At 36.6% G+C, this 9,406-nt stretch overlaps 1 protein-coding gene across 1 annotated transcript in view; it reads right to left on the bottom strand.

Moving 5' to 3' along the window:
• RNF180 (ring finger protein 180) overlaps positions 1 to 5,806 on the bottom strand; it is a 173,735-nt gene extending 167,929 nt beyond the window's left edge. The window contains exon 1 of the mRNA XM_044663621.1: positions 5,761 to 5,806. The gene's annotated coding sequence lies outside the window, so the exon portion shown is untranslated. The remainder of the gene's footprint in view (positions 1 to 5,760) is intronic.
• Between the last annotated feature and the right edge of the window lie 3,600 nt (positions 5,807 to 9,406).

Raw genomic sequence — 9,406 nt, forward strand, 5'->3', positions numbered from 1 at the left:
GTGTAATAGAATATCCTATTTTCTTATTCACTCAAGTTTCTCTTGGTATCCCCTGCTATTCACCCCCTCTTTCCCATCCCCCATGTCATCTTAGATTATTTAGTGTTCCACCCTCACCCTGTGAATTATTCTTCTGATTACTATAATAGTGAATATTATAATAGTGAATAGAGTTCACTACAGAGAATTAAACATAACATTTCTCTACATAGGAATACAGATAATTAGATCTCACTGAGGCCCTTAAAAAGGCAAATTTAAAAATTATAAGTTTTCTTTCTTTCCCCTCTGTATCTTATTTACCGTTTCAGGTTTCTCTCGATTTTTGTGGTTGGATATCAAACTTTCCATTTAGCCCTGGTCTTTTCTGTGCAAATACCTGGAATTCTTCAATTTTGTTGAATGCCCATACTTTCCCCTGGAAATATATAGTCAATTTTGATGGGTAGTTGATCCGTGGTTGCAGGCCCAGCTCTCTTGCCTTTCTGAATATCGTATTCCAAGCCTTGCGGTCTTTTAGCGTGGAGGCTGCCAGATCCTGTGTGATCCTGATTGGTGCTCCTTGATATTTGAATTGTTTCTTTCTTGCTTCTTGTAAGATTTTTTCTTTTGCTTGGAAACTCTTGAATTTGGCAATTATATTTCTGGGTGTTTTCTTTTCTTGATCGAATGTCGCAGGTGTTCTATGAATCCTTTCAATGTCTATATTGCCCTCTTGTTGTAGGACTTCAGGGCAATTTTGCTGAATTATTTCTGTTATTATGGAGTTCGGGTTTCTATTAATTTCTGGTTTTTCTGGAAGACCAATTATTCTCAAATTGTCTCTTCTAGACCGGTTTTCTTGGTCTGTCACTCTCTCATTGAGATATTTCATGTTTCCTTCTATTTTTTCAGTCTTTTGACTTTGTTTTATTTGTTCTTGTTGTCTTGAGAGATCATTAGCTTCTGGCTGCTCAATTCTAGCCTTTAGGGACTGGTTTTCGGCTATAATCTTTCGGTTTTCGGCTATGATCTTTTGATTTTCAGCTGTAATCTTCTGGTTTTCGGCTGTAATCTTCTGGTTTTCTGCTATAATCTTCTGGTTTTCGGCCATAATCTTCTGGTTTTCAGCCATAATCTTCTCGTATTCCTTTTCAATCTGGTCATTTCTGGTGTTCAATTTGCTTATCAGTTCATTTGGTTTCTGAGCCTCACTTTCCAATTGCAAGATTCTACCTTTTAAACAGTTATTGTCTTGCCAGATCTCTTCCATTTTCCTCAAAATCTCAGTTTTGAACTCTTCCATAGCTTGTGAGGAGTTTTCCTTATTTGAGGAGGGTCTGGATGCTTGTTTGTTCTCCTCCTCTGTTTGCTTGGTTGTCTGGATTTTCTCTGTGTAAAAGTTGTCGAGTGTTAAAGACTTCTTTTTCTTGTTATTAATCTTTCTCTTCTGAACTTCCTGAGTCTGGGTAGCCATCCTTAGCCCAGCAGCTTCTCAGGTTTATCCTCTCGCTCAGGGTCTGTCCGCGGTCAAGCCCCCTGGTGGACCCCCTTGCTTGATCCTCTGCCAGAGGTTTCTTTACAAGCCTCAGGGCACAGCTTCCACAGTCGTATACCCGTCTGCACTGGTTCCCCACTCAGGGTTTCAGAGCTTTAGCTCGTGGCTGTGTCTGCCTCCACCCACGCCTCCGCCCGTGCCGGCACTCTGAGCCCACGCTCTGCGCCCTGCGTCTGCTCTCGGAGCCATGCTCCCACGCTCAAATTTTGTGTGAGTTTGTTAGCTTTTTGGGGTCCTAAATCTTGCTGATCTCAGGAACAGGCCCCGGAGCTGCCAATGACTCGATGGGTGCCCCAAACTTGCTCTATTTCTTTTTAGCTGGCTTCGGCACTATAGGTGTTGTGTGTGGAGGGAGTGGGGGTGGGGTGGTTGCTCAGCCCGCGATTTAGTGAGAGCTGTTTCACCCCTTTATAGCATGGAAATGCCTCGATTGCACGTACCTTCCATGCTGTGCCCTGTTGTGGGGTTCCTCCGTTCATCTGGACTTGTTTTTATGTCCCCTTGAGGAGTTTTGTGTGTTTTGGTCAGGACAGGTTAAGAGCTGCTTCTTACTCTGCTTCCATCTTAACCCAGAACCAGGAATTTGTTTTGCTTGAATATATTTATTACAAGTTTTTCCTTTTCTTTTTTCCAGTAGGAGAAAGGAGAGAGACAAAAACTAAATGCATATTAATTGAAAAAATGAGATTAAAAAGTCTTTTAACAAGTAAGAATACTGCATGAAAGGGAAGAATATATGAAAAAGTTAAATGAGAAACTCCACTAAGAGCCTTCTTTGAGATGATCTTAAAAATAAGGTAAACTATTTGGTGAGGCATAGCTGTAGGGAAAAGGGTAGAAAAAAATTATCATCATTTATCTGATAAGGAAAAGCATCAATTCTATTTTAAAGGAATATCAGAACTACTTGTAAGGATAAACAGTAGAAATGTACATAAATAAGTTAATATTTGAGCAGAAGGTGAATAATTGTATATTTCTCTAAAAGCAGAAATATTCATATTATAGGTAATGTGACATAATAAGCAATAACTTGCATTTTTAAAAAGTAAACTAAGAGGACTTAAATTTTTTTAGTTAAATCTATCTCAGCAAGAGCTTTCTAAAGGGATCTTGGTCATTATTTATATCTGAAATAATTATCAGGTTTAAAAACAAAAGTCACTCAAAGAATATAGGAAAAATGATCCATCTTCATATCAAATAGATAAATACTCTTGAACCAAGAAAAGAACAAAAATGCCATCTAGTGGCAAAACAATCTTATTTCCATCTTGGTAGACCGGTCCAGATTCTTCATGCTATTTGCATAAACTTTGTGAACTATACATCCCTTCCATGTCATTAATGAGGCAGAGGGCAACTTCAGCAGAAGTTAATGAAATAACTTATAAAAATTTTACACCTTACATTTGAGTGTTAAAATGACTCTTAATGTTCCAACAAAGAGCAAAACCTGAGGAAAATACTCCAACATAATTGAGGATTCCAAAGAGATTAAGAAACTATATAGGGGGCAGCTGGGTAGCTCAGTGGATTGAGAGTCAGGTTTAGAGACAGGAGGTCCTAGGTTCAAATCTGGCCCCAGACACTTCCTAGCTGTGTGACCCTGGGCAAGTCACTTGACCCCCATTGCCCACCCTTACCACTCTTCTGCCTTGGAGCCAATACACAGAAGTTAAAGGTTTAAAAAAAAAGAAACTATATATAAGGGGGAAGCTAGGTAACTCAGTGGAATAAGAGCCAGGTCTAGAAACTAGAGGTCCTGGGATCTAATCTGGCCTCAGACACTCCTTATTTGTGTGACCCTGGACAAGTCACTTAACCCCCATTGCCTAGTCCTTACCACTCTTCTGTCTTTGAATCAATACATAGTATTGATTCTAAGATGGAAGGCAAAGGTTTATAAAAAAATTAAAGAAACTATATAAAAGCAAATATTGTATATAGTATCATAAATGTTGACACTTTTAAAGTTAACACTAAGAAAGGTAATGAGAATGAGCATTAGTTTTGGAATCAGAGTTGAATCTTAGTTCAAATCTTAGCTCTAGTGCTTAACATATTTGGGTATCAGTTTCCACATCTATAAAATAAAAGAATCATACCAGCTGATAGCTAAGGACTCTTAAAATTCTAAATCTTATGAAGTCAATGTAGTAGCATTATTATTATTATTATTATTATTATTATTATTATTATTACTCCTCAATAATTTCTAAACCTTATAAAATTAAGTTCGGTGGCATAGTTAATGACTGCACTGAGTCAGCAAAAACAGACTATTCACATTGAATAAAACTCTCGGATAGTTTGTGTCAAAAGGATCACATACTAAGAGAGAAGGGTACTCAGGGTAGAAAATACATATAGCATGCCAGGCACAGAAGACATTGACAAAACAGCACATTTTAACCAATTAAACTGGACAGGAAGGTCTTTGTAATGATTCTTTCAATATAATATAGAAGGTATTTACTATAAAGGTTTATTAGGGCCCAATGCTTTTATTCATTTGGAAGTCTCCTTGGTGTAACAAAGTAATTCATGATCAAAGTATGATTTGAACCTAAGAGTCAAGTTTGGTTATCTCATTTCAGAACTCATATTTTTGTGCTAAATGAATAATGGTTGGCTCCAATTTATTTCAATTTATTCTTCCATTTCTGCAGAAACTCCTTAATAATGAGTATAATAAAAGAGTTGTGTTCTAGATATTTTATACCCTTATTCTTTTGTATCCTGGTTCTGCTCTGCCTCACTGTGTGGCCTTCAACTTTCTATGTGTTATCCTTTTTTATTTATTTAGATCTGTGACCTAATCAACATCAATTCTCTCTCCAAAAGTAGTGAATCATAGCATATGAGAGGTGGAAGGGAGTCCTATGACCATCCAAATCCAACCAATCACCAAAAGGAATCCCCACTATAAAATATCCAGTAAATTGTTATTCAGCCTCAGTTGGACGACCTTCAAATAGAGTAAACCCATTGCCTCTTAAAGAAGACCATCCCATTTTTGTACAATTCTTTTAGGAAGGTTTTCCTAATGTTAAGTCTAAATTGGTCTCCTTGAAATTTGCATAATTTCCTCATCTCTGAGGCTAATAGAACTAGTCTAATCCTTCTTCTACATGACAAACTTTCAAATACTTTGAAGATGACTATCATGTCATTTGCTTCTTCAATCTAAAAATGTACAATTCTTTCAACCAATCTTTATATAACTTGGGCTGAGGGCCATTCATCTTATTGGTTACACTACTCTGGACAATCAACAGCTTATCCATTTCTTTTTAAAATAGCGAATCAAGAACTTAACACAATATTGTAGATGAAGTCCAAAGAGAGTGAAATACAATGTTACTATCACTTTATTCCTACAGATCTCAAACTATCCATCCCTTTTTCTTCTTTGTGACTCTTGTCCATAACCTCCTATGATTTTCGAGGAGTTGTTTCTTTTAAACCCTTACCTTCCGTATTGGAGTCAATACTTTGTATTGGCTCCAAGGCAGAAGAGCGGTAACGGCTAGGCAATGGGGGTGAAGTGACTTGCCCAAGGTCACACAGCTGGGAAGTGTCTGAGGCCAGATTGAACCTAGGACCTCCCGTCTCTAAGCTTGGCTCTCAATCCACTGAGCTACCCAGCTGCTCCCTCGAGGAGTCATTCTGACATGCTCAGAGGTCTTCCTCTAACTCTCTTGTCAATTCAGAGATACTAATGCTGTTGACTATCTCCCCAAAACATCACTACTATCTTTCATGTCCACTATTTCACATATATTCTTCATTGTTAATATATCACAGCCTGCTCATAACCCAATATGTGCATCTATATGGATATTTGGTAACTTGCAACTTTAATTCTTTGGAGAAAATGGTTATTTATTTGCATTTGCAACCTATATAGTATCCCTGGAGGAATGCAGATGTTTAAAAGATATAGTAGTATTTCAGGAAGAAGGCTGAGGACATTAAAATAGGTAAAATAGGTATATAGTTGTCTCACACTATTTCTTAAGAATGTTTATTATAATCAAATCTTACTTTATAAAGATGTCCCTGAAAAGTTGAATATGAGACAAATTACATTTTACAAATAGTAGATCTTACAATTTTGAGGAATCTTTTTGTAAAGTAATCAGCCCCATCCCCATCCCTTGCCCCTTACAATTTATTTTTTCATCTTTATACATCAAGTTTAAAACAAGGTATAGTACCTGTTATGTTTTCATGAAGAGCCTCAACTTCTCAGGAAAAAGAACTGTAAAACAAAGTAATAGTTCATTATTACTAAATATTATTATTGAATGGAAACAAATTAAAAGTATCATCAGGTAAATAAAATTTACTAAGGATACTTATCAAGTTTGATCTGAGATGAGCAAACGTACAATACATAAGTAAAAAAAAAGACAAAGTCTAGAAGTAGAATCACATATTATCTTTCAATAGGAGCAACAAAAAGTACTTCAAAGACCTAAAATCCACAATAATGTAGTTTGCTAATTTTCTTCCTTTCATTTCAGTTCACTTTTGTATTATCCAAATGCGAAATGCTAATCTATAGTGAAACATGTCATAATGAATTATACAGAAGGCAGTTTGAGAACTCAAACAGATCACATTTCAGTTCACATTTTCTTCTGCTCCTGTAGGACCTATGATAGTAGGTAGTAACATATATTTACTTTCTCTGTCTTGTTCTTATCTCTAACACAATCTTTTCCCTCAAGATTTGGACGGAATTACTAAAAATGTAAAAGTACTTGAAAATTCTCAAAGAAGGAAGTAAGACATTCTGCTTTGATATTTTATTTCCTACTCCAAATGGATATATGAAAGTAAAATTAATAAACTAAATAGTAATTCAAGTGAACATTTTAATTGAATTGCTAACCTGTTTAAAACTAGCTTAATATCCATAATTGATTAACCATCCCATATTTGGTCATTTGAAAAGAGAAAAGATGAATTTAGGCTACCTTCTGCAGTATAATACATAGATTACTAGACTTAAGATTCAGGAAGACAAGTTTGAATCCTACTTCAGACATTTAATATCTATATGAACTGGGCAAGTTTGTAACCACTTTGAGCTTTAGCTACCTCATCTGTAAAGTAGAGTTGGACTTGAACTCTAAGATCCCTTCTAGTTCTAAATTTAAGATCCTATAATTCCTTAATTCTAGAGATTATCCCTTAATTGTAAAGCAGGAGATTAGCTTTCAAAACAAAGTTAGTTTAGAATAGGGTTCTTAACCTTCTAGGTGTCATGGACCTCCTCTTCTCCCTGCCCCCATGACAGTCTGGTAAAGCCAGTGGATCATTTTTCAGACTAATAATGTTTGTTTGTTTGTTTTTAATTCATACCTGAAGAAAATACTAAATTTCTTACTCATAGGAAAACAGAATCATCATCAAGTTGAATGGGGGTTTATGAGTCATCTAGTCTAACCCACTGATTTTACAAGTAAGAAAAAATCAGCTTCAAGGAGTCAAACATTATTTAAGCAAGGTCAAATGGCAGCAAGCTACAGGTCTGGGATTATAATCAACATCTTCTGACTACACAGTCATCCCTATCTTCATGTGCTGCAGACTACTATACTTATTATGAATCAGTACATTTCCCTATGGATCCTCCCATAACTAATGCTTCAGAGTTGTTGCATTCTAAGATTCATAGCAATATAGCATCATCCAGAGAACATCTGTGTGGCAAGTAAGGTATTTAAACAAAGGAACAACTTGAAATTGTTGAAAGCACAGGGCAATTTCCCAATTACCCCGCCCCTCTTCTGAGACTAATACATAGTCATGTTTATCTGATAAACATATTAATGTACTAACTCAAAAGACTGGTCATTCAACTGTATATTATGGATTAAAAAATAGTCATCTTTCAACCAGTTAGATTTTTCTTCAGAGATAATTAGGCCAATCTCTGAGTATTCATGTATCTCACTATAGTAATACTATGATGTGGGCTTGATGCAATCTAGAGGACCTTATTCACAAAGAAGCCTTCTTCAATTTTAACCTTCCTCAGGATCTTCCATCAGGAAGACCAAAACTTTTGGTGATCATACCTATCCTTGATTACTTGACAATCATCTCACATTTGTAACTGTATTTTTCATGGAATCTCATTTGTCTCAGGGAATATATGAGAGATTCCTTGTTGGAAGAGATCCTGTAAGGTTATTTTTGGTCAACTGAGTAAATGCTTTTTAAAAAACTGACACTCAAAACAGGATCTGAAATTCTCTGTCTCTCCAGTTGGCTATGTGACTGAATAAAGAAAGTGTGCATAAAGTATAGAACTTAAAAGAATTGTTAAACATTTTATGTAGATATTCCTTGTTTCCACAGATATACCATATAAATATATTTACTTATTCAGCATTAGTTTTTCTCCTGTGATCCAGTCCTACATTATCTATCAACTGCCTAATAAATAATTCATCTGGATGTCCCATACACAAGATAGTCTATCTTTCTACTTACTTTTCTTCCAAACTTCTCTATGTCTGTCAAAGGCATCATTATTCTTTCAGTCACTCAAATTCATGTCATTCTCAACTCCTCAATCTTCCTCACCCCACATATTTTTCTAAATCTTATCAATTTTGTCTCCAAAACATCTATCCCTTCTGTATATTCTTCTCTACTAACATCACAACAAACTAGTTCAGGCCTTCATTCAAAGCAGGCCACTTCCTGGTTTCCTAATTGGTTGAGACCACCTCTATAAAAGCCCAGGGGTAGAAGACCAGGGTCTCATTTTTGAGAAGGGATTTCTGGAGAGGGTAGTGGGTGGTGAAGGGTGGGTAGGCCTATAGACCTGCATATACAGCACCTATACCTTATTGCCTCAAGCAATCAATTATCCTATTGCTGAATAAGGCTGCTACCAAGAAGAACCTCTCAATCCCTACCTTTCACCTGATCTAGACCATGGCCAAGTCTGACCAGGGTCTGTGAGGGAGAGAAGCATCTTCAGCCAGCAGCCAACCTGTTGCTCATTGATTAGCTCGTTCTAATTCCCAATGACTTAGCATAGCCATTCCCAACACTACTTTTCTTATCCTGAACCCTACCCCTTTGTGTTTATAGCATTAAACCCTTTGAAATATATCTCAAGAGAAGGCTGGTATCTTTCTAAAAGCTAGTGAATAGTAACAGCCAAAGAGGAAAAGGATTTTACCCAGATCACAGTCAGTCAGCATTATCCAACCCAATACCAATAACCATCTTAATTACAACCTTTAATTTTTAACCTAATCCCAAGCCAAGTAGTCAGAGGAGCTGTGTGGAACAATACACAGCTTCTCACTTGATAACTTTGGCTTGGGCACTGTTACAGGTGCTTGGTTGAGCTGAACATTCATAAGCCCTGGTGGTTATCAGCACACCTTGGTGGCCATCCAGGCATCCTAAACTCACTCAGTCTAGATCCATTTACCATCTAGGGATCTTGGGCCAGCTTGTCAGGCCCATTACAGAAGCACCCTACCACCTCTGTTACAACAAACTAGATGTTCCAAAGGCATTCCAAACTCAACATCCTCAAAACAAAAGTATTTTATTTCCCTAAAATCAAACATTTTCTAAATTTCTGCTCAGGGTACCAACATTCTTCCAGTTACCCAGGTTCACAAACTCAGTATTATCCTTGATTGCTTTCTCTCCTTCACTTTGCATATATAATCAGTTTTCCCAAAGCATGTCTTAATGTCAACTCCTCTAATTTGTCACTTAAACCTTCTCATAATCTGGTTACAACCTAAACATTAATCCTCTGAACACTCTATGGTCTGGGCAAACTAGACTTCTTGCTATTTCTCACATGACACTCCATTT

The sequence above is a fragment of the Gracilinanus agilis genome, chromosome 1, assembly GCF_016433145.1.
Source record: "Gracilinanus agilis isolate LMUSP501 chromosome 1, AgileGrace, whole genome shotgun sequence".
In the NCBI taxonomy this organism is placed as follows: Eukaryota; Metazoa; Chordata; class Mammalia; order Didelphimorphia; family Didelphidae; genus Gracilinanus; species Gracilinanus agilis.